The 20,179-nt window shown below is 38.8% G+C and overlaps 1 protein-coding gene across 10 annotated transcripts in view; it reads left to right on the top strand.

Annotated features, from left to right (window-relative positions):
* The first annotated feature begins 243 nt into the window (after positions 1–243).
* APBA1 (amyloid beta precursor protein binding family A member 1) overlaps positions 244–20,179 on the top strand; it is a 278,713-nt gene continuing 258,777 nt past the window's right edge. For 3 of the 10 annotated variants that reach the window (XR_011967451.1, XR_011967450.1, XM_072611184.1), the window contains exon 1: positions 248–533. The gene's annotated coding sequence lies outside the window, so the exon portion shown is untranslated. Of the gene's footprint in view, positions 534–20,179 lie in introns of all 10 variants that reach the window. The other 7 variants (XM_072611241.1, XM_072611193.1, XM_072611212.1 and 4 more) reach the window with 5 other exon arrangements.

Genomic DNA, 20,179 nt, shown 5'->3' with positions numbered 1-20,179 from the left:
CATCGGGCGCTGCCTCTGCGAGGAGGCTGGAGAAGGGGTCGCTGCTGGCTTCTGGGCTTGGGGACCCAGGCCTCTCCCTGGCGAGGGTGCGTGCGCCCGCAGTGTATAAAGTGGCACACACACACACACACACAGAGGCAAGGGTGCGCACGCGCACGGACACACAGTACACACACACACTCACACACACAAACACACGCAGTCCAACCCCGGCTCGCGCGGCAGAACGTCACGCGGAGCTGGGAGGGGAAAGAGAAGGGAGGTGGGGCCGGGGATCCGGGAGAGGAGAGCAGGAACAGGCACTGGTGCTGCCGCCGGGGCTGCGGGTGCTGCTGCCGCTGCTGGGGGAGCTAGGGGCAGCCCCAGCCAGAGGCGGACGAGGACGAGGACCGGGAGGGGGAGGAAGATGGTGGAGCCGGAGGCAGCCTCGGCCGGAGGGAAGGCTCGTGCCCAGGCTGGGCGCCCCCCCTGTCATTGCCCCCGCGCCGCCTGCTAACGTGGGCCCCGCCAGACCCCAGCTGTCAGGCTACGAGGTACCGGTGGGGAGTGGGTGGGGAGGGATGACGATCCAGCCTCCGACGGATGCCTCTCCCGCAGCCCGGGAAGGGATGGAGATGGTCCTGAGAGGAGAGTGGGGGGTTATTGAAGCAATAATGATGCCGGTGGTGGTGATCAACATAATGCAATCCTGGCCCCCCCCCCCCCCGCCCCCGCCTCCATCCCCAAATGAAGGGAAGAGGGGGATGCTTTAGACTGGCTGTTCAGTGGTGAGATGCGGTGCTAAGACAGGGGACCAGGAAGGGGGCTAAAAGGAGAAGTACAGCTGGATCTCTGGGGAGATGCAGGCTGAGAAATCGGGGCCTGCGGTAGCAGGACGTTGTGAGTGGAGTGTGTGTGTGTGTGCGTGTGTGTGTGTGTGTGTGTGTGTGTGTGTGCGCGCGTGTGTGTGATGACATTTTCAGGAACCCCTAACCTCTCTCCTCAATTGAAGATTCAGTAGAAATAGTGATGGAAAGCGACTTAGACCGTGGTGTGTGCTGTATGCACTTGCTGGATGAAGGGATTTGGGGAAAAGGAGCAGGTTTGTAGGACACAGTGTATGTGTGCCCTCGCGTGAGCTAGGGGCTCGCGTGATTGAACCTCTAATCCTCAAACTGCACGGTCAGACACAAGGGTCTCGTCAGCTCCCGGCTTGCTGTCAACAGCCTCATTAACAGCAGGCAAGACTGTAGGACGTGGTGGTGGGAGATCCTCGCCCTGGAACGGTCCGATTTCTGAGAGTGCCTCAGTATTTTGGTGTGGGTGAGTGATTTTCTCCCTGCCCCGACCCCCTCTTGTTGGAGTGTAGGAGAGGAAGTAGAGAGGTAGCGCCTGAGCACATGGTCCCGTAATCGGGTGATGGTCACACCTTCTGGAAGTGCTGGCTGTCCCTGCTCGTCCTGCTTCTGTCCGTAGCAGCACCATGCAGGTAGCATTCTTTTTGCCTAGTTTCTGCATTGGTCTAAGCCTCCTCCCTGACGATGCAGCTTCTATTGTTTGTCTCATTTCTGACCGGTAGAAAGATCTTCACCGTGTCTGCCCTACCATCTCCTCTCCCCAGCCTTCGGTCCCTTAAATGTCAAGAACTGTATCTCCTGCTACTACCAGTGTAGTAACTCCAGCGTTTGTGAACCACCAATAAGTGATATTTTCTCTTAGTTTTTTTTTTCTAAACTCATTGGTTTAGGAAAAGAGTTACCCCCAAAAAAGGAGGGGGGGGGAGAAAAAATGGTGCATTAGTATTGTCATGAATGTTTAAGAAATGAATGCCTCCTTTCTTAGCACCAGTGAAATAAGCTTTCCTAGTTTTCGCTAATGGGTGCTCTATTGAAGTCTCCCAGGGACCAAAGGGATAGAAGTGTGTTTGCTGAAAAGTCATCTGCCCTTTTACCTTGTGCTTTGCTGTTGTGGGGAGTTTCAGGTCTGGTCATAGCCAGCTGAATCAAAGCCAAGGGTCACAGACATGGACAAACAAAAGCGTTATTGTTGAGTTGATTCTGCATAACAGGAGTAAGCCACCACCAGCATTGGTGTGAAACATATATAGCTTGTGTGTGAGAAACTACACATACATACACAGAGGAGAAACTGTGTCTATAAATAATGATACAACTGTAGTTAAGAGCAGCCAGGCATGTACAATGTAATTTGAATTCTTGGTGCACATATCTTTCTTTTGAGAGAGAAGAATTTATCTTTATAATAAACACCTTAGTATTTCTTTGTTAACACATTGTATGGCTAGCTTAGCCTGCTCTGAAATATTCTAGTCACAATATTTTAAATTCTACTGCATTGCTGTCAGAATCCAAACTGGCTGCCTTGTCTTTTTCCCCCTTTTAAGACCATAGCTATTATGCCTACACGAACAAATATACAACGTATCGTTATCACAGGGATTTTTTTAAAGATTGTATTATTGTTTTTATATTACAGTTTATAATTAATAAGAATCAGAGCCACTTAAACCTTCCTTTACTATATATAGCCATTGTTAAATGTATTTTGTTCATTCAGGCTTTCTTGAAAAAGTCAATATGAATTATAGTTTTATTATTATTTTCTTTTTGAGCCTTTAAAATTTCAATTTGAGGTTGTCCTAACTCTTTGAAGAGTTGGGGATAAATTTTGGGGAAAAAACCACATTCATAGATTTGGGTACACAGTCTCCTGTGATTTGTGTAGAATCTCTTTCTGATAAGTAGTTAACTGAATTTTGAAGTCTTAACTTATTCTATGTGAGAAAAAAGATTTTTTAAAAAATTCTCTATATTTAGAAGTAAACAGAAATGCCCAGTAAAATTCAAGCTTCTTCAATAAATAAAAGCAGCATATTTTCCAAGAAAGTTTATATTCCTCTTGAGTTATCCAGGGATAATCTGGGTTTGAGTAAGGGAATTGGTAACTATATTGATTGAATGTCATTTATAACAAATATGATTACATTTAATAAAATATATATAATATTTAGAGATGAATAGATTTTCTTAAAATTGCCTAGGGTATGGCTAATGATACAACTTGAATTTTGTAATTCATTGTAGTAAGTTGTAATAGCTCTTGTGGTAGCCTGCAGCAACCCATTTGTTTTGCATGGATGCATCTCCTTCACTTAAAGTATCATTAATGCTATTTTTCACTATTATTCAGCTTAAAAAAAAAACAAGTTGATTCTTTAAAATACTTGTAAGAGAAAAATATTTGCTGATGGAGCTGGTTGTATAGGAAAAAATGTCAATATTTTATTTTGATTTTTATTCTACAGTAAATAGTCATGATGTTATATGGAAATAAAAGCAAAGGATTTTATGCTAGAAAAGTAAAAGTGAACTACAGTTTCACAGTAGTTTCACAGTAGTTTAAGCGATTTTTTGAAACAGCTGTCATATAATGTTATGGAACACAGCCAACCCTTTCTTTTTCAGCTTCATAGAGAGAGAAAGGTATTCAGTTTAAAAACTGATCAAGCCAAAGGCTTCTTCAGTATCTAATATATTCTATGAACTTATTCTTCTGTGGAATTTTGACTTTAGTAAAACAATGAAAACCATAAAGCAAAAGGATGTGCAAAAAGATGAGATCTCTTGTATAACAGGAACATGTATGATATCAAATTATGCTTTTACATTGAAGTGTGAGGTAGATTTTCAGCAAACTGAGCCTAGTCAATATATCCAAGCTAAACCCTAAACTACTTAGACATCTCCTTCCCATTTATAAACTGGACATTGAATTGTGATATGTTCCATTGTCTTTAAAAGAGAATTGCTGTGAGATGCTGAATGATGAAAATAATTTTCCCCATTTCACTTCACCTTATTAATGTCATTTAAAGATTAGGGAGGAAAAAGCACATCATATAGATCTTCAGCATTGGCTTTCATGAGATAATTGTTTGTGGTTTCACACTGGAGAGGTAGAGGAGTGTATGTGAGATAACATGGGAGCTGGGATGCTGGAGCTGAACTAATGGGCTTGGTGAATGCAATGACATTATTATATTGAACTGGATTTCATTATGATAGCATGCCCTCCCCCCACCCTTCAATCATATGATTGTATACATTTAGTTAAGGACCACACGGAACAAATGCTAATGTTATTTGGTAACAAGATGGAAAGCTTTCCAATGACCACTGTATATTAGGTAGGAAACTCTGAAAAATGGTCAGTGGTGATGCATCAATCAAGAATTTCCCAGGCTTCAGAGCGAAAATTCAATATAAAGGATGAGATGAAGGTACCTTTGTACCTTAGTTCCTGGGACTGCTGTTCCCAGAGAGGACAGAATGTCTAGGCATGATGGTGAATTAATTTATAAGAAACAAGGGAATTGTTACTAAATGTCTTTGCATCTGAGAGCTCATTAAATCACTAATATTACTAAGAATTTATTTTTCATTTTAAAAAATTTTATATCTTAAATATAAGAACTTGGAATTTAAGAACTATTTAAGGTCTTTTCATTTAATGAAAATTTAGTATTTATGATATTGGTGTGAAAACATAGCATTGATAGGTCACTTTCCCAGAAATGTAATCATTTATTTGTCCTATTTTGTCAGGTATTTCTCAATCATGGGAACATTCCATCTTCATCAGAAGGTGTATCTTACTTTATGAAAAGTTGCATTTTTGTAAACTGAATCAAAATTTAAAATGCACGAATAGAAGTTGCTCTTTAAAGAACTGTATAAAATATTTTTGTAACAAGAATAAATTCCTCCTAATTTATTTGTTTGCTAAATTTGGACTTCTAACTTTTTTTTCCTTAAAGTGGAGCACCCTGGTGTTGCATACTTTTCTTTAGGAAGGATGCTTAAGGGCAAGAATCTAAAAGAAGTCAGTATAAGTTTTCTGATTATCCCTGATTGTTAGCATATTTAGATATGTGGTGGTATGTGATTTTTGTCTGTTAAGCCACATTAAATCTGAGTGAGAATTTTCTTTTTGAGTATGAATTTCTTTTCCCCTTCTATGGGTGAATCAGAAAGTACGAAGGGAAGTGGGAAGTAGCACAGAATGAATGAATGAAACCACCAGTTGACTTTCTTCCAGGAATCATTCTGAGTATATATTCTAATTCTAATAGTTTCATTTTAAATGTGTCAAATTATTGTGTTCTTCTCTTTTTCTCTCCAAGATTATCCACTAGTCTGGTCAGTGTTCAGGGAAAATTCTTTCTTCTTCCTCTTCTCCTTCCTCCCTGCTTTCAAACCTCTCCTTCAAAATACCTAAGAATTCTGGTACATCTTCAAAATTTCAGGGATCTATGATTTTGTTGGTCTGGCTGCTTTTTCCATCCACTCTGATGAAACCTCCTCTGTAACTCAGTAGGTGGTCTCCTGAGAGTCGCTGTGACTGAGGAATTCTTCACCCTGCAGCCAAGATGGTGGTAAGCCTCTCAGTAGGAAGGGCTTCCGTCTACAGGCACATAACCCATCCCTAAATGTGTTTCCTCCGTATATATGTCATTTAGCAGTGGTAAAAAGAAGTCATTTCATTTAATTTTGTTTTGCTTTCTTAGTTTGGACTCAAAACCTTTCCAACTTGGTAGGAACAACCAAAATTTATTCTCCATTAACATAACCTTTGGGAAGCCAAGGTCACCCCCATTCTATTGGAGCTTAGTGGAAAAGAGCACTGATATTGGGCTTTTTTTCACCTGAATATCAATCTGATGTACTTATTTCTTTTTCACAACTTTTGAGATTGAAGAGAATGAGTATTCCAAGTGACATATTTATTTCCACTACTCAAAAATAGTTCTTACCTCCCAGTTAGGATTTTTCTCTCTCAGCTACTTGAAGATTGCAGATGATTTGCCAAACAAACACCATGGGAATATTGTAATAAGCAAATTAGAATTTACTCCATGGATGGAATTTTCCCATAGTGTTACATAGTATGAAAAGTCTAGCTATTTCTACCCTCTGGTATAACTACACTTTTTGTCCCCCTTGGGGTGAAAGAAACCCAAAAAGTAAAAACTTAACTCTTTTTTTTAGCAGGAGTTAAATGCCCCTCTTTTAAGAAGATGTAAGTATTTCACCTCCAGGGTCAAATATAAAAATATTTATTTGGCATTCAAAATCAAAAACCCCCTCCTCCCTTTCCAGTCTTCTTACACATGTCTACAGTATCTGTGATTCAGTGACACTGGTCTCTTTGCTTTTCCTCACACAAAATACTCTCTCTTCAGACTCCAGGTGTTTTCAATGGCTGTTTCCCATCCTTGGAATACTCACCTTCTTTATCTCCACCTCCTGGGTTCCCTGACTTCCTTCACATTCCAGCTAAAATCCCATATTGTATGAGAAGCCTTAATATTAATGCCCTCTATCTGTTTATTATCTCCACTTTATCCTGTCTGTATCTTGTTTGTACATAATTGCATGAATGGTGTTTCCCCCGTTAGACTTGTGAACACCTTGAGAGGAGCCACTATATTTTGCTTCTCTTTTTATCGCCAGAGCTTAGCACAGTGTCTGGCATGTAATAGGTTCATAATTAATGCTTATTGACTCATTGACTGCCTAGTAAAGTGAGTCATAACTGCCACCATTTAAATGCACCTAGAACTATAGATGGACCTTACAATAGAGGAGACCCAATGGAAAGTTTACCCAGAGCAGTAAAACAACCCCAGCCCCAAACTGAAATGTGAATTCTCTAAGTGCTTGTTGCCTGTACATAATAAAAAACAATAATTCTGGGTTTTAGATATAGAACTTGGGAAGAGAATCTTCCTTCTCTGCCCATCCCATCATATCTCCCCTGAGGAATTTTGGAGGCCTCTGTGTTTTAGGATTATCTAGTATATAGTTGCACTAGAAGGGACTTGAAAGAGGCTCAAGGAAGAACTTCTTGATTGGGTACCCAAGAACAAGTTACTGGTCAAAACAGGCTACTCAGAAAAGGAGTAACCAAGACATCCAGTTGCATGGAGTGCTGCTTAAGAGCTTGGGAAGTAGTGGGTAGAGTACCCACCTGGCCTGCAATCAGGAGGACCTGAGTTCAAATCTAGCCTCAGACACTTACTTACTAGCAGTGTGACCCCAGGCAAGTCACTTAACCTTGACTGCACAAGGGAAATGATATAGAGATGTATAGCAGCAAACATGCTGACACATCCAGGATGGCCTGCTAGCACAGGTTCTTAGATCTAATTTTCTAAAAGAAAAGCAACTTTTGAGGGGTCAACAATCTTCTTTAATTACACATACCAACAGAGAAAATACAAGCAGAGAAATAAAAACCAACAGACAGGGCTTCTGACTGTCTGACCATAAGCAATATAGACATCACAGATCGACAGACATATTCAACTCTCTGTCCATTACATGCATACGTAGTTACCAGAGAAAGAAGCACTAACATCTAGGTTTTCAAAGCTGGGAGGCTCCCTGTGTGTGTTCATCCTTCATTGCCAAAGAATACCCTGTTATCAGAGAAATAATGACATGACTTGCACTTGACTTTGTTTTGAGTGAAGGAGGGCTGTGCAGGTCACCAACCTCACTTCTCCTCCAGAGCCATCTGGATCCAGTGACCAGATATTCATCAGGATGACTGGAGATGACCCAGGCTGAGGCAGTTGGGGTTAAGTGACTTGCCCAAGGTCACACAGCTAGTGAGTGTCAGGTGTCTGAGGTGAGATTTGAACTCAGGTCCTCCTGACTCCTGCACTGGAGAGAGTTACTATGGGTGATAAACGGCTACCCAGAGTCTCATCTGGCACATGAATCTTCTTCTGAAGAGTAAACCTCTAAAGCAAAATCTCACCTCACTGTATATACACACTTTTCAGAGCTGGAGGGCATCACGACCCTCCCAACCCAGTGCCTCATTAGAAATTAACAAAAAATGTTGGCCTTCCTACAAAACAAACCTCCCCTAATCAAGCTTCCCTTAATGGGCTCCAGGTGAGGCCTATTAATGGGTACGAAAGATCTTTAACTCTAATTAACATTACTAGATGCCCTTTCTGTCTTTGATATTTTTTGAAGATGCACTTAAAAGGTTACATGGTGCTACTTTATTTTCCTATGTAAAATAGTTCTGTACCCATATTTCTACCATCAAAGTGTTGTATCTGTGTGTCATTTCTTGAGGAACTTTGGTACTTCTTTCATATAACTATCTTAAGTCTTCAGACTTCAACTGATGAGTAGATTGCAAATGCTAAGCTACTAAGGTGATGAGTTATATAAATGTATATCAGACAGGATGGTTTCAAAATGCAGAATGAGATATAACATTTTTGAATATGGCCAATGTAGGAATTTTTGTCTGACTGTACATATTTGCTACAGTAGTTCCCCCCTCCCCCCATACCAGAGGAAGGTGGAATGAAGAGAAAATTAATGCATGTTAATAGCATTGTACTTTTTCAAAGAAGGTTTTTGTTTTTGTTTGCTGATGGAGCTAATTAATCCAGTAGATCAGAAAGATATAGACATTATGGTATATTTAGATTTCAGCAAGGCATGATAAAAATCTCTGATATCCTTATGAAAAAGGTGGAGAGAGGCAGACTGGATGATAGTACAATGAGACAAATTTGTAGCTTGAAACTGGTGGTTGATTGATGAATAGCCTGGTGTCATGCTGAAGGGCTCTGTCCTCAGTCTCATGTTGTTCAACATTTTTATCAATGATTTGGATGAAGACCTATGGGATACGATATGCAGATAATATGAAGCAGAAAGGGATTGACAGTCTGTGTTAGAGGAAAAGAATGAAGAACCTCTTGACAGCAGGAATGATGAACTAAATCTACAGATAAAATATATAGCTTGATTTGTATGTATTTGTTTCCCCCATTAGATTATAAGCTCTATGAGGGCAGGGAATCTCTTTTTCTTTTTTTTTTTTTGTATCCCCAGTGCTTAGCACAGTGCCTGGCACACAGTAGGAGCTTAATAAATGTTTACTGATGGATTGAGGATTGAATTTTAAAGGAGATAAGGGAAAAGTTCTGCACTTAGATTAAAAAAAATTAATGAGGGAAGGGTGTTCACAGTATATTCATGTGAAAAAAATATTTAGGTCTTTAAGTTCGCTGCAGGCTCAGAATTAGTCACTAGCCTAAAAAGCTTATGCACAATTAGTGCACTACCAATGCAAATGGGTAGCACCTCTGCAATTTAAGTGTCTTAGAGACGTGCCTAGGTCAAAAGGGACAGCTAGGTGGCACAGTGGATAGAGCACAGGGCCTAAAGTCAGGAACACTTATTTTGGTGAGTTTAAATGTGGCCCCAGACACTTACTAGCAGTGTGGTCCTGGGCCAGTAACTTAACCCTGTTTGCCTCAGTTTCCTCATCTGTAAAATGAGCTGGAGAAGGAAATGGCAAACCACTCCAGTATCTCTGCCAAGAAAACCCCAAAGGGGGTCATGAAGAATCAGACACAACCACAGCTGAAACGACTGAATGACAGTAACAACAACAAAAAATTAAGATATGGTATCTAAAATGAGTGAGGGTCCCTTGTATCAGCTAGTATAGCATTGTTTATAGGTCTGGGCATGACATTTTAATAGGGTTGGAATGGCTAAAATCAAGCAACCTGGAAAGAGAGGGAGAACACTTTAAATGATGTAATATAAAAAATGGTTGAAGGAACTGGAAATATTTAGCCTGGAAAAGAGAAGACCAAAAGGGAACGTGAATGTCACCTTCCGATATCTGAAAAACTATTCTCTGTAGCTCCTGAGAGTCAGACTAGACCAAAAGGATAAACGTTACTGGAAGGCAGATTTGACTCAATATAATGAAGAAACTTTAAAAAAACAATTAGAAATGAATGCAAATGATGTTTAAAAAGTTATCAATTATATTTTGTTTAAAGTATGAGAATGGGAAAATGTCTTGTGATATAGTGAGTTCTCTAGCCCTGAAAGTGTTCCTGGGCGGATATTATCCATAAGCATCAAGTGGGTATTGTCAAGGTGTTTCAAAGGAGATTTCCATTCTCAAGCAAGATATTGGTCAAGATGATCTATAAGGTCATTTCCAAGTACAGGATACTAAGAGCCATGTACAGCTGAAGCAACAATGAAAGGGTAATTGAAAAAGAGAGAAATGGATGGAGAAGGTGTGAAAAGCGTTCTTGCTGACTTCCTTTGTGCAGTTATAAGAAGGGAAGAACATGGGTGATTATTAATTGGAGAGAGATGAATGTGCCTGGAAAAGTACAGCAATGCAGAGACATTTGGTATGGAATGAAGAAAACCCGTTGTTATCTGATTCCTTTTCAATTGTGTCTGACTCTTCCTGACTGTCACCATTTGGAGTTTTCTTGACAAAGATATTGAAGTGGTTTGCCATTTCCTTCTCCAACTCATTTTACACATGAAGAAACTGAGGCAAACAGGGTTAAGTGACTTGCCCAGGATCACACCGCTAGTATCGGAGACCATCACAAAGGTGGGTCCTCCTGACTGCAGACCTGGCACTCTATCCACTGTACCTCCCACTGCCCCAAAGAGACCTAAAGAGCTTGGTACCCCCTAAGGGCATCTGCTATATAATAAATGGAGTTTGTAAAGACAAGTGACTCATCAAAAACAGGTTGAATTCTGTTCAGAATACTGTTAATTAAGGCAGGAAGGTTTATTTTATAAGGATTCAAATATAGTTAAAACTCCCAAACCTGAATTCTTAGAGGATTAGCACCCAGCTACCTAAAAAATGAGCAAATACTTGGAGTATTCCATGACAATTTCAGAAAACTGACTTGCTCTGAAACCTCACTTGAGTCTGTGTCTGTAGCATCCCTTGATATCACGTATACATCAGTGTTGTCTGTTTTAGAATATAATGACCTATAGGGCTAGAGATGATTTTTTTTTCAAATAGCATCCTTTTTACTGGGTCTGGACTAAAAGTTCTTAACCCTAATCTAGAATTCTTAATCCATGAAGTCCATAGAGGCCCAGTGGGTCCATGAATAGGTTTCAGAGAGTGTGTGAACTTGGATAGGAAAATAAATACATCTTTGGTTTTCTTTGTAATCTGATATATATTATTTTATACATTTAAAAATATTGATCCAAGAGGGAATCCATAGACTTCATCCAATTGCCAAAGGGATCCATGACACGCAAAAATGGGTTAGGAACTCCTGGTCTAATCAGTGTCTAATGCTTTGATGACAGCAAGAAGTTTCCCTACATTTTCATACACGAGTAGTGATTTTCATATAACTTTATTTCCTCTACCAATGCAGATTTCCACCTTTTTACATGTTCTCATCCTGTTTGACATATGCCTGCATTTTCCCATTAATAATAATTAAATACTTTGAACTTTGATTTCCTCATCTGTAAAATGGGGATAATAATTCCTCACCTGTCTACCTAATGGAACTGTTGTTAAGGAAAGTGCATCGTAAACGTTATAAAAACATGAGGTGGTTTACGACTTCCTTTCTGTTCCCCTAGTACCTTAGGGCTATCAGCATAGCATCCAGGCTATCTATCTAGTGACTTTTAGTCTCCCTTTGCTCATATCAGCCCTTAAATAAATATTTGTCAAATTGTATTGATAATTTCTAATTGCCATATCCAGAGGCCTTTTCTTCACTCACATTCTCTTTGATCTTTCTGTGATATCTTTGACTATCCTATTTCTTCTTCAGCTTCTACGAACACTGCATAATTGTGGTTTTCTTATTTATCTGACTTTTTTTGTTTTCCATTTTCTTTACTTCCTCCCCCCGCACCCCAACCTGCCCCAAGATTATTTACACAGGGTTCCCTTATCTCTTTGAACTCCTTTCCTTAGTGGTCTAGGTTTACTACTGCAGCTTGAAATATAACTAACTCTGCAGTCCTGATTCCTCTCCTGATTTTCAGGTCAATTGAAAGGGTCTGCTGGATATTTCTGTTTAGGTGTTTTGCTGCAATTTGTGCCAAAACATATTCCTCATCTGTTCCACATCTCCTCCTCTGAAAGAGAAAGAGAAACAGAGGAGAGAGAGAGAGAGAGAGAGAGAGAGAGAGAGAGAGAGAGAGAGAGAGAGAGAGAGAGAGAGAGAGAGAGAGGGAGACAGAGAGACAGAGAGACAGAGAGACAGAGAGAGAGAGAGAGAGAGCTTGTTCCCTTTTCTGCCTCCCCCCACCCCTGAGCATTTCCTTCTGGTTTCCCTGTTTCTGTTAACGACATTCTCATCTTTCTTCTAATACAGACTTAAAACGCTTTGACTCCTCCTGATTGCTTATCTCCCATGTCCAATCAGTTGTCAAGTCTCATGGTCCTGTTCATTCCCATTGCCAAGGGGAGTTAACATAGTTTAAGTGGAAAGAGTGTTGAATTCAGTCATAGAACCTGAATTAGAAATCTGTCATTTATTATCAGTGGTACTATGGACAAAAGGATACTTCATCTATCCTCACCTCTAAGTTTCCTCATCTGTAGAATGAGGGGAATAGATCCAATGACCTTCCACCTCCAGATCCATGATTCCATGATCAGTAAAAGTTTGCCCACTGGAGATTCTTTACACTAATGAAATCATGCGGACTTAAAAAAAAAAGCAACAAATGAAAACCTGTGGTCCTACGTCAGGCCATCATTATTACTTGCCTAGAGTATTGCAATAAATAGTTTTCTAACTTGACTCCCTATCCCTAACTTGTATTTCCTCACTCCTGCAATCCAGTGCCACATGAAACTTCCTAAAGCATTCTGACAGCATTATCCTTTGCTCAAAGCCTTTCCATGGCTCCCCATTGCCTATAAGAAAGTCCAAATTTCTTACCTATTATTGTAGACCTTTCATAATGTAGGCTCAAAGTTAGGGCAAAAGCCTCAATGATAGAAATCCCAGAATTCCACAACATTGTTGATAGAGGAGCCATCATTCAGTGGGGGAGGGAACACTGTAGAAAAGTTCTGAGTGAGGACCTGAAGGCCACTTCTATGAGGAAAAGACTGAGATTTAGTGCATGGATTGTTGTTCGGTCTATTTTGGCTTCTTTAAGTCCTTTTTTGCTTCCTTTCTAGTTTCCAACTCTGTTCTGGTTATCAGGTAAGATTATCAGCTGAGTTCTGGTTACCTGAAGTGATTTTATATATTTTGATCTATTATTTCTGGTTATGAACTATGAGCTCTGGTTATATGAAGTGATTTTATACATTTTGATCTATTATTTCTGGTTATGAACTATGAGCTCTGGTTACCTGAAGTGATTTTATACATTTTGATCTCCTTCCAGATGGCTGAGTTTCTAAAAATGCTTCATTATTTTTTTCTCTCAATATTACCTTGTAACAAAGAAAAGCATTTTAGCAAAACCAACCTAACACAGTGGCTACATCTGTTATATTATGCAACCTTCCTCATCTGTAATCCCTAACCCTACCAAGAGGAGGGAGATATGTTTCAACTGTCCTCTGGTTTCAGTATTGAGCACCGAATTTAATCTGAGTTCAGATGACTTTTTACTATTGTTTTCATTGAATTGTATTAGATATTACTGGAAGGAAGCTCAGAGAAAATCTAGTCCAACCCCCTTAATTTATAGATGAGGAAACTGATGCCTAGGGAGGTTGTGACTGGTCCAGCATCACAAGGGGAGAGGTAGAATTTACACCCAGGTCCTCTGATTCCAGAACAAACACCCTTTCCATGCTACCGTATTCACCCACATATAGTGGTTTTATCCATTTGTAATGGAGTATTCAGGTTGGAGAAAGGGATTCCAGACCTGGGGTCAATTGCCTCCTCTTGCCACCTCTACTTCTATGGCCTTGGTCAAATCACTTCACATTTCTGAGACTAAAGCAACTCTCCAGGACTTATCTACTAAACAATAGCTGGGTTATGTTCTGTGTAGGCAGAGGGAAGTTCGTATGCTGACAAAATCACAGGTCTTTAGTGTTTTTACCATTGGTTTCCCCACTAATGCCATATTCTGATGGCTCATTGTGGCATGGAGGTAACCTTGAATTCTTCAAATGGACCCCAGGGGAGCTAGGGTTCTGCCAGGTCTTATCAAACTCAAACCGTCTCTAGTACAGATGATGAACAACTGAAGTTCATATAAGTTCATCACAGATTGTCCCTAGAGTGATGAATGGAAGACTTTCTATTAAGTTGCTGGGGAATTGTGATCTGATTCAAGGCCTTGGAGCACCCATGTCAGTGAAGTCACAGATCACAGGTCAATTTCAAGTCACAGTGAAATGTGGAATTACACTCTGTAATCATATCCCTCTGATCATGGGTGCTAAAACCTCTGGTGGTGTTCTGATAGAAATTAAATGAATTGTCTTCAGAATATTTGAAGGGCTTGTCATGTGGATGAAGAATGACTGATTCTGCCTCATTCTCAAGGGGAAAACTAGGACCAACTGAATTCAACAAAACAGAAGGCAGAGAGCTTCTTAATAATTAGAGCTGTGTGATAACAGAATGCACTGCCTTATAAGGCAGTAAGTTCCACACAATTGGACACATTTGAAGAGACGATGGATAGCTGCCTGACAGGAATATTGTAGCGTGGGTTTCCTGTGTTGAGCAGAGGGTTAGACTAGATGACCTGAGGTCTCCGCCGTTTCTGAGATTCTGTGATTCTCTAGGAATATAGCACACCAGAAAAAAAAATGATGGAAAAAAATACATTGGATCAAGGGTCTTTAAGCCCTGCGTCCAATGCAATTTTAAGCTTTAAAACCAAGCTGAAAGCTAGAAATAACTCTTCGATTTCATTTGTGACCAACACTATATGATAGCTAGTCTGTACAATAGGCGTTAGAGTGAGAACAGTACACAGTGCAAGGAGCTGTCTGCCTTTGCTTCCTCTCAGAGAGGGCAAGTTGGACATGTTTTCATGGAATTAAGGGTTTTTTGGTAGGTGTTGAAAGGGATGGATTAGAGACAGTCTGCACAAAGTGAACTGTACTTGAAACAGAATAATAAAGCTCAGAAAACAACCTCTGCATTTACATAAAAGTGCTTGGGCTTAACTTCCAAAGTCAAACCCCATTTTTCTTAATTTACTATAGAAACCATATTGTTAGAAACACTGTGGCTAAAGGTTATGTCTATAAGATCTTATTAATCCGTATAGATGCCAAGGAGCAAAGGGGGCGGGAGAAGAGAGTTGCTTTATTAAGCATGAAGTTTATCAACTTTATTTTTTTTAATTTATGGAATAAAACAAACATTTCCATAACTTAGTACAATAAAGAAAAGATGGCTACACATGAAACTGCAAATCTACTATGTAGAACTTGCTATTTTTTCAAATATACAACTAAATTATCATGTAAATTTCTTTTTTTCCTTTTTTCCCCTCTCCCCCTTCTTTCCCCTACAGCACCGTAGAGATGGCTATCATTAGACACACACACACACACACACACACACACACATATATACATACATACATATATACACATGTATACGCACATACATATGTAAAATTGTTTTATACATACTTCTGTTTATCAGTTCTTTCTCTGGATGCAGCTAGCATCTTTCCTCATATGTCCTTTATAGTTAATTTGGGTATTTATAATAGTAAAAATAACTTATTCACTCAAAGTATAGAATGTTCTCTTGATTCTACTAATTTCACCCTTCATTTTTGTGCAAGTCTTTCCTTGTTTTTCTAAAATCATGGAGTTCATCATTTCTTATAACACAGTAGTATTCCGTCACAAGCATATACCTGGACTTGTTCAGTCATTCCCGAATTGATGGGCATCCCTGCAATTTCCAGTTCTTTGCTACCACAAAGAGAGGTGCTATAAACATTTTATAACATGTAAGGTCTTTTCATTTCTCATTTAATCACCTTTGAAAACAGACCAAGTAGTGGTATTGTTGGGTCCAAAGGTATAGGTAGTTTAATAACTCTTTAGACATAATTCCAGATTCCTCTCCAAAATGGTTGGATCAGTTCCTAATTCCACCAACAATGAATTAGTGTCCCAATTTTTTCCACAACCCCACCAATATTTGTCATTTTCCCCTTCTATCATTTTAGTCAGTCAGTTTTTTAGGGTATAAAATGATATTTTGAGGTTGTTTTAATTTGCATTTCTCTAATCAATAATAATTTAGAGCATTTTTTTCATATACCTATAAATTGTTTTGATTTCTTCATCGGAAAACTGCCTGCTCATATCTTTTGATAGTTGTTTTATGGAAGCAATACACAAAAATAAGTTATAAAGCAGGAGTTCTTAACCTGGGGTCTGTAAAGTTTTAAAAATATATTTTGATAATTATTTTGGGGAATGATTTTATTTTATTTTTTTCTTTTAGTGTTTTTTTCCCATTACATGTAAAGATAATTTTTAGCATTCATTTAAAACAAAATTTTGAATTCCAAATTTTCTCTCTCCTTTCCTCCCCTTCCTCCTCCCTAAGATGGTAAGCAGTTTGACATAGTTATATATGTCCAATTATGTAAAACATATTTCCATATTAGTCATGTGAAAAAAGAATCAGAACAAAAGTGGAAAAACTACAAAAAAATTTTTTAAATGAAAATAGCATGCTTCAGTCCGCATTCACACTCCATCAGTTTTTTTCTGTAGAGGTGGATAGCATTTTCTGTCACGATGAATTATTTTGGATCACTGAGAAGAACTAAGTCATTCATAGTTGCTTGTTGCACTGTGTTGTTGTTACTGTGTACAGTATTCTCCTTTGCATCAGTTTGTGTAAGTCTTTCCAGGTGTTTCTGAAATCTGCCTATTTGTCACTTCTTGTAGTACAATAGTATTCCACTACATTCATATATCACAACTTATTCAGCCATTCTCAAGTTGATAGACATCCCCTCAATTTCAAATTTTTTGCTAGCACAAAAAAGTTGATAATTATTTTAAAATTACTGTTTCCTTTGTAATCTTCTGTATTTTATTATATGAATTTAAAAAGATTATTCCGAGAAGGGATCCAAAGGTTTTGCCAGTCTACCAAAGAGGTCCATGACACAAGAATGACTAAGAACTTTTATTCTAAGGTGTGATGATTGGTAGGATTTAGTTTTAGTTGTTATTTTTTAACCAAATGGTATTAAATAATATTGCTTTAGAACTTCAAGTTTTCTAGCGTATTTGAGGATAATATTGTCAGGAAGCCATAGCAAGGAGTGATTATGATTCTGATCACTGTTTATTCTGGAGGCTACAGTGCAGAGATTAAGTGTAATACTGGGTGGTTGGTTTATAGCTTAGTTGTGGTTTTTTAAAGCACATGCCTTGCTCAGAGGAAACTACTCTGTGAAATGCTGAAAATCACTCAGGAGGTCTTATTATGTTTTTGCTAAGGTGATTTTAATAAGATTGATTTACGAAACTTTGGTACCTTATGTGAATGAGCTAGGAATAATAAAATGGGAGAAGGCCAACTGCAGATCTGGGGATTTTATGATTTTCTTTTGTAGACCTTATGGTAGAAGAGGTTAAGACAAATGGGAACTGATTTTGTGGAGAATAATCCCCATTATAGTTATCGCTCATGTTATCCTCATGATGCCATGTGGCTGTGAATCTTGGAATACCACAACCACAGAAGAATCAAGATTACAAATAACCCAAAGGGAAATGGAAAGGCTGATGGTCAATTAATCAACAATTGAGTGTTTACTGTGTGCCAACCAGTGTTCTAAATACTGGAGTATAAAAACAAAAATAAAACAGTCCCTGTCTTCAAAGAGCTTATATTCTAACTGGGAAGACAGAATGTGTGAATATATGTATATACCAAACATAACACACTGTCCCCAAAGTAGTAATTCAGTTTTAAGTTTTGATAACTTTGGAAGTATAATTACTATAAAGTTGCCAAAAATAATATTTGACAAGTTAATTATTTAATTTTTTTAAAAAGTGTTGATGAATTTCTTTTTAAAATTCAGCATAAACACCATTTTGGGCTCCATAGTGCTCTAGTAATTTGTGAACTTGTCAACAACGTTCTTCAGCTGGTGCTCCATAACTGAAAGGATTTCATTTGTAATCTTAGCCTTAGGATCATCCAAAGAATAAAGTTTTGATGCGTAAATGTCAGTTGGGTCTCACAAGAAAATGTTTAACAGAGAGAGATGAGGTGACTGAGATGGTCTAGCAAGAGGACCTCCTCTACACACCCATCTGAGATAGTGTCCAGAAATTGTGGTGGTAAAAACTTATCATTCAAAATTCACAAACCAAATATAAAACAAATTTAAATAATCAAACTTTTAAATATTCTATTTGTACATTCATAGCACTTATACTTCTGAAGTTATTGAAACTCAAGCCAGCACTAAGATTTTTGGGATGTGCTCTGTGTATGTATGTACACGTGCACACTCACACACACACGTGCATAAATGGGTTGTATAATATATGGGAAAGGAAGCAAACACAAGTTATTAAGCACCTTCTACTGCCAGGCACTAATCCTCACAATAGTCTTGGGAGATGGTGCTGTTAATAATATCCCATTTTAATTAAATTCAACAGACATTTATTGTGTCAGGCACTATGCTAAGGGCTGTGGATGCAAAAAGAGACAAAAGATAGGCCCTTCCCTCAAGGAGCTTATATGTAATGGGGAAGACAGCATGTAAACAGATACATACAAAGCAAGCTTGGTATAGGCTAAACAAGAAAAAGAGAGAAATTGCTAGAATGAAGGGGGGTTAGGGAAGTCTTCCTATAGAAGGTAGGATTTTAGTTGGGTCTTAAAGGATGCCAGGGAGGTCAGGAGAAAGGAGAGCATTCCAGGCATATGGGATGACCAGAAAAAAAAAATCATTTTACAGTTGAAGAAACTGAGGATGACTGAGGTTAAGTGACTTACCCAAGATCACACAGCTAGTAACTCAAGTCTTCCTGACTTGAGTAATCTGTTTCCAGTAATCTATATACTGCACTACCTAGTTACCTCTAGGAAGAATAATGGTTCACAAGCTTGGATATGTAGGTTGGAGCCAGATTGTGTCCAAACACATCAGTTTGCATTTGATCCCAGAGGTAATAGGGAATCAGTGGGATTTTTTGAGCACGGGAATGATATGTTCAGATTGTGAGGAGAATGGATAAGGCAGCAGAAAGATTTGAATCTGGGAGACCAATTGGGAGGCTCTTACGGATATCCCAGTGTGAGTAGGTTATTGTCTGTTGTCAGCGATGACTTGCACATGAGAAATAGCATAAAAGATGCTGTGAAGAATGCAAAGGACTAGAAGAGGAGGTGGGCTAGTCATGAAGTGAGAATGAGACAACAATAGATGGGCATGTATCAATCAGACCTTCTATGGAGGATTTTTGGGAAGACTTGGGCAAGGAACTCATAAGATGAGAAGGTGTGGAGGAATCAAAGATTTAGAGCTGAAGGGAATTCTAAAGTCATCCAGCCTAACCCTTTCATTTTACAGATGAAGAAGTAATCAGTAGTCAGTCAGTAAACATTTATGAAGTCCCTACCATGTGATCTTGCAAGTCTACCATGGGATTTGCTTTGATGGAGTGACTATCCCCACCAATTATATGGGACATCATGGATCCTCCATAGTGTCAAAGTAAAGTCAGCCTATTAAAATGTCTTGCAGATTACAAAATCAAAGTCCCCAGCCTAGGGAATTTAGTTTGATAGAAAAAGGAATCACATTGTTATTAATAAAGCACTGAGCCCCATCAAGGCATTTTAAAAATTAATCATATACTTCTCTGGTAAGCGGTAGCATAGGAGGCTTACAGTTGGAGCTGACAATACCTCAAAGGGATGTGTGGTACTGAACTAGAAATATACCATCTCCTGGTCTTACTCATAGATGAAGAAAAGGGGAAAAAAACCAGCAGCATTTCTGTCAAGAACAATGCAGTAAATGTCTTTGCCCAAAGACATAAAAAGTAAATCAAAAGTCCCTGTGTACGAACTAGAGATGATGAGTATTATCAGAGAGTCCTTACATATAAATTTCTTCTGTGAGTTATAATAAATATTGAAAATAACTTCCTTGTGCTTATGGAAGTACATTTTATACATTCTATTCTGTTTTTAAAGATGGACATCTATGCATTTAACCATTTTCAGTGTAAGGGTGCAAAACCTATGCTAAGTATTTTGGGAGCTACAGAGAATAAACCATGTCTCCTGCCTTCAAGGACTTTACAGTTTAAATGT

Source organism: Notamacropus eugenii, chromosome 1 (genome assembly GCF_028372415.1).
Source record: "Notamacropus eugenii isolate mMacEug1 chromosome 1, mMacEug1.pri_v2, whole genome shotgun sequence".
NCBI classification, from domain to species: domain Eukaryota; kingdom Metazoa; phylum Chordata; class Mammalia; order Diprotodontia; family Macropodidae; genus Notamacropus; species Notamacropus eugenii.
The sequence above is the reverse complement of the archived record's forward strand: the minus strand, read 5'-3'. Positions and strand labels throughout refer to the sequence as shown.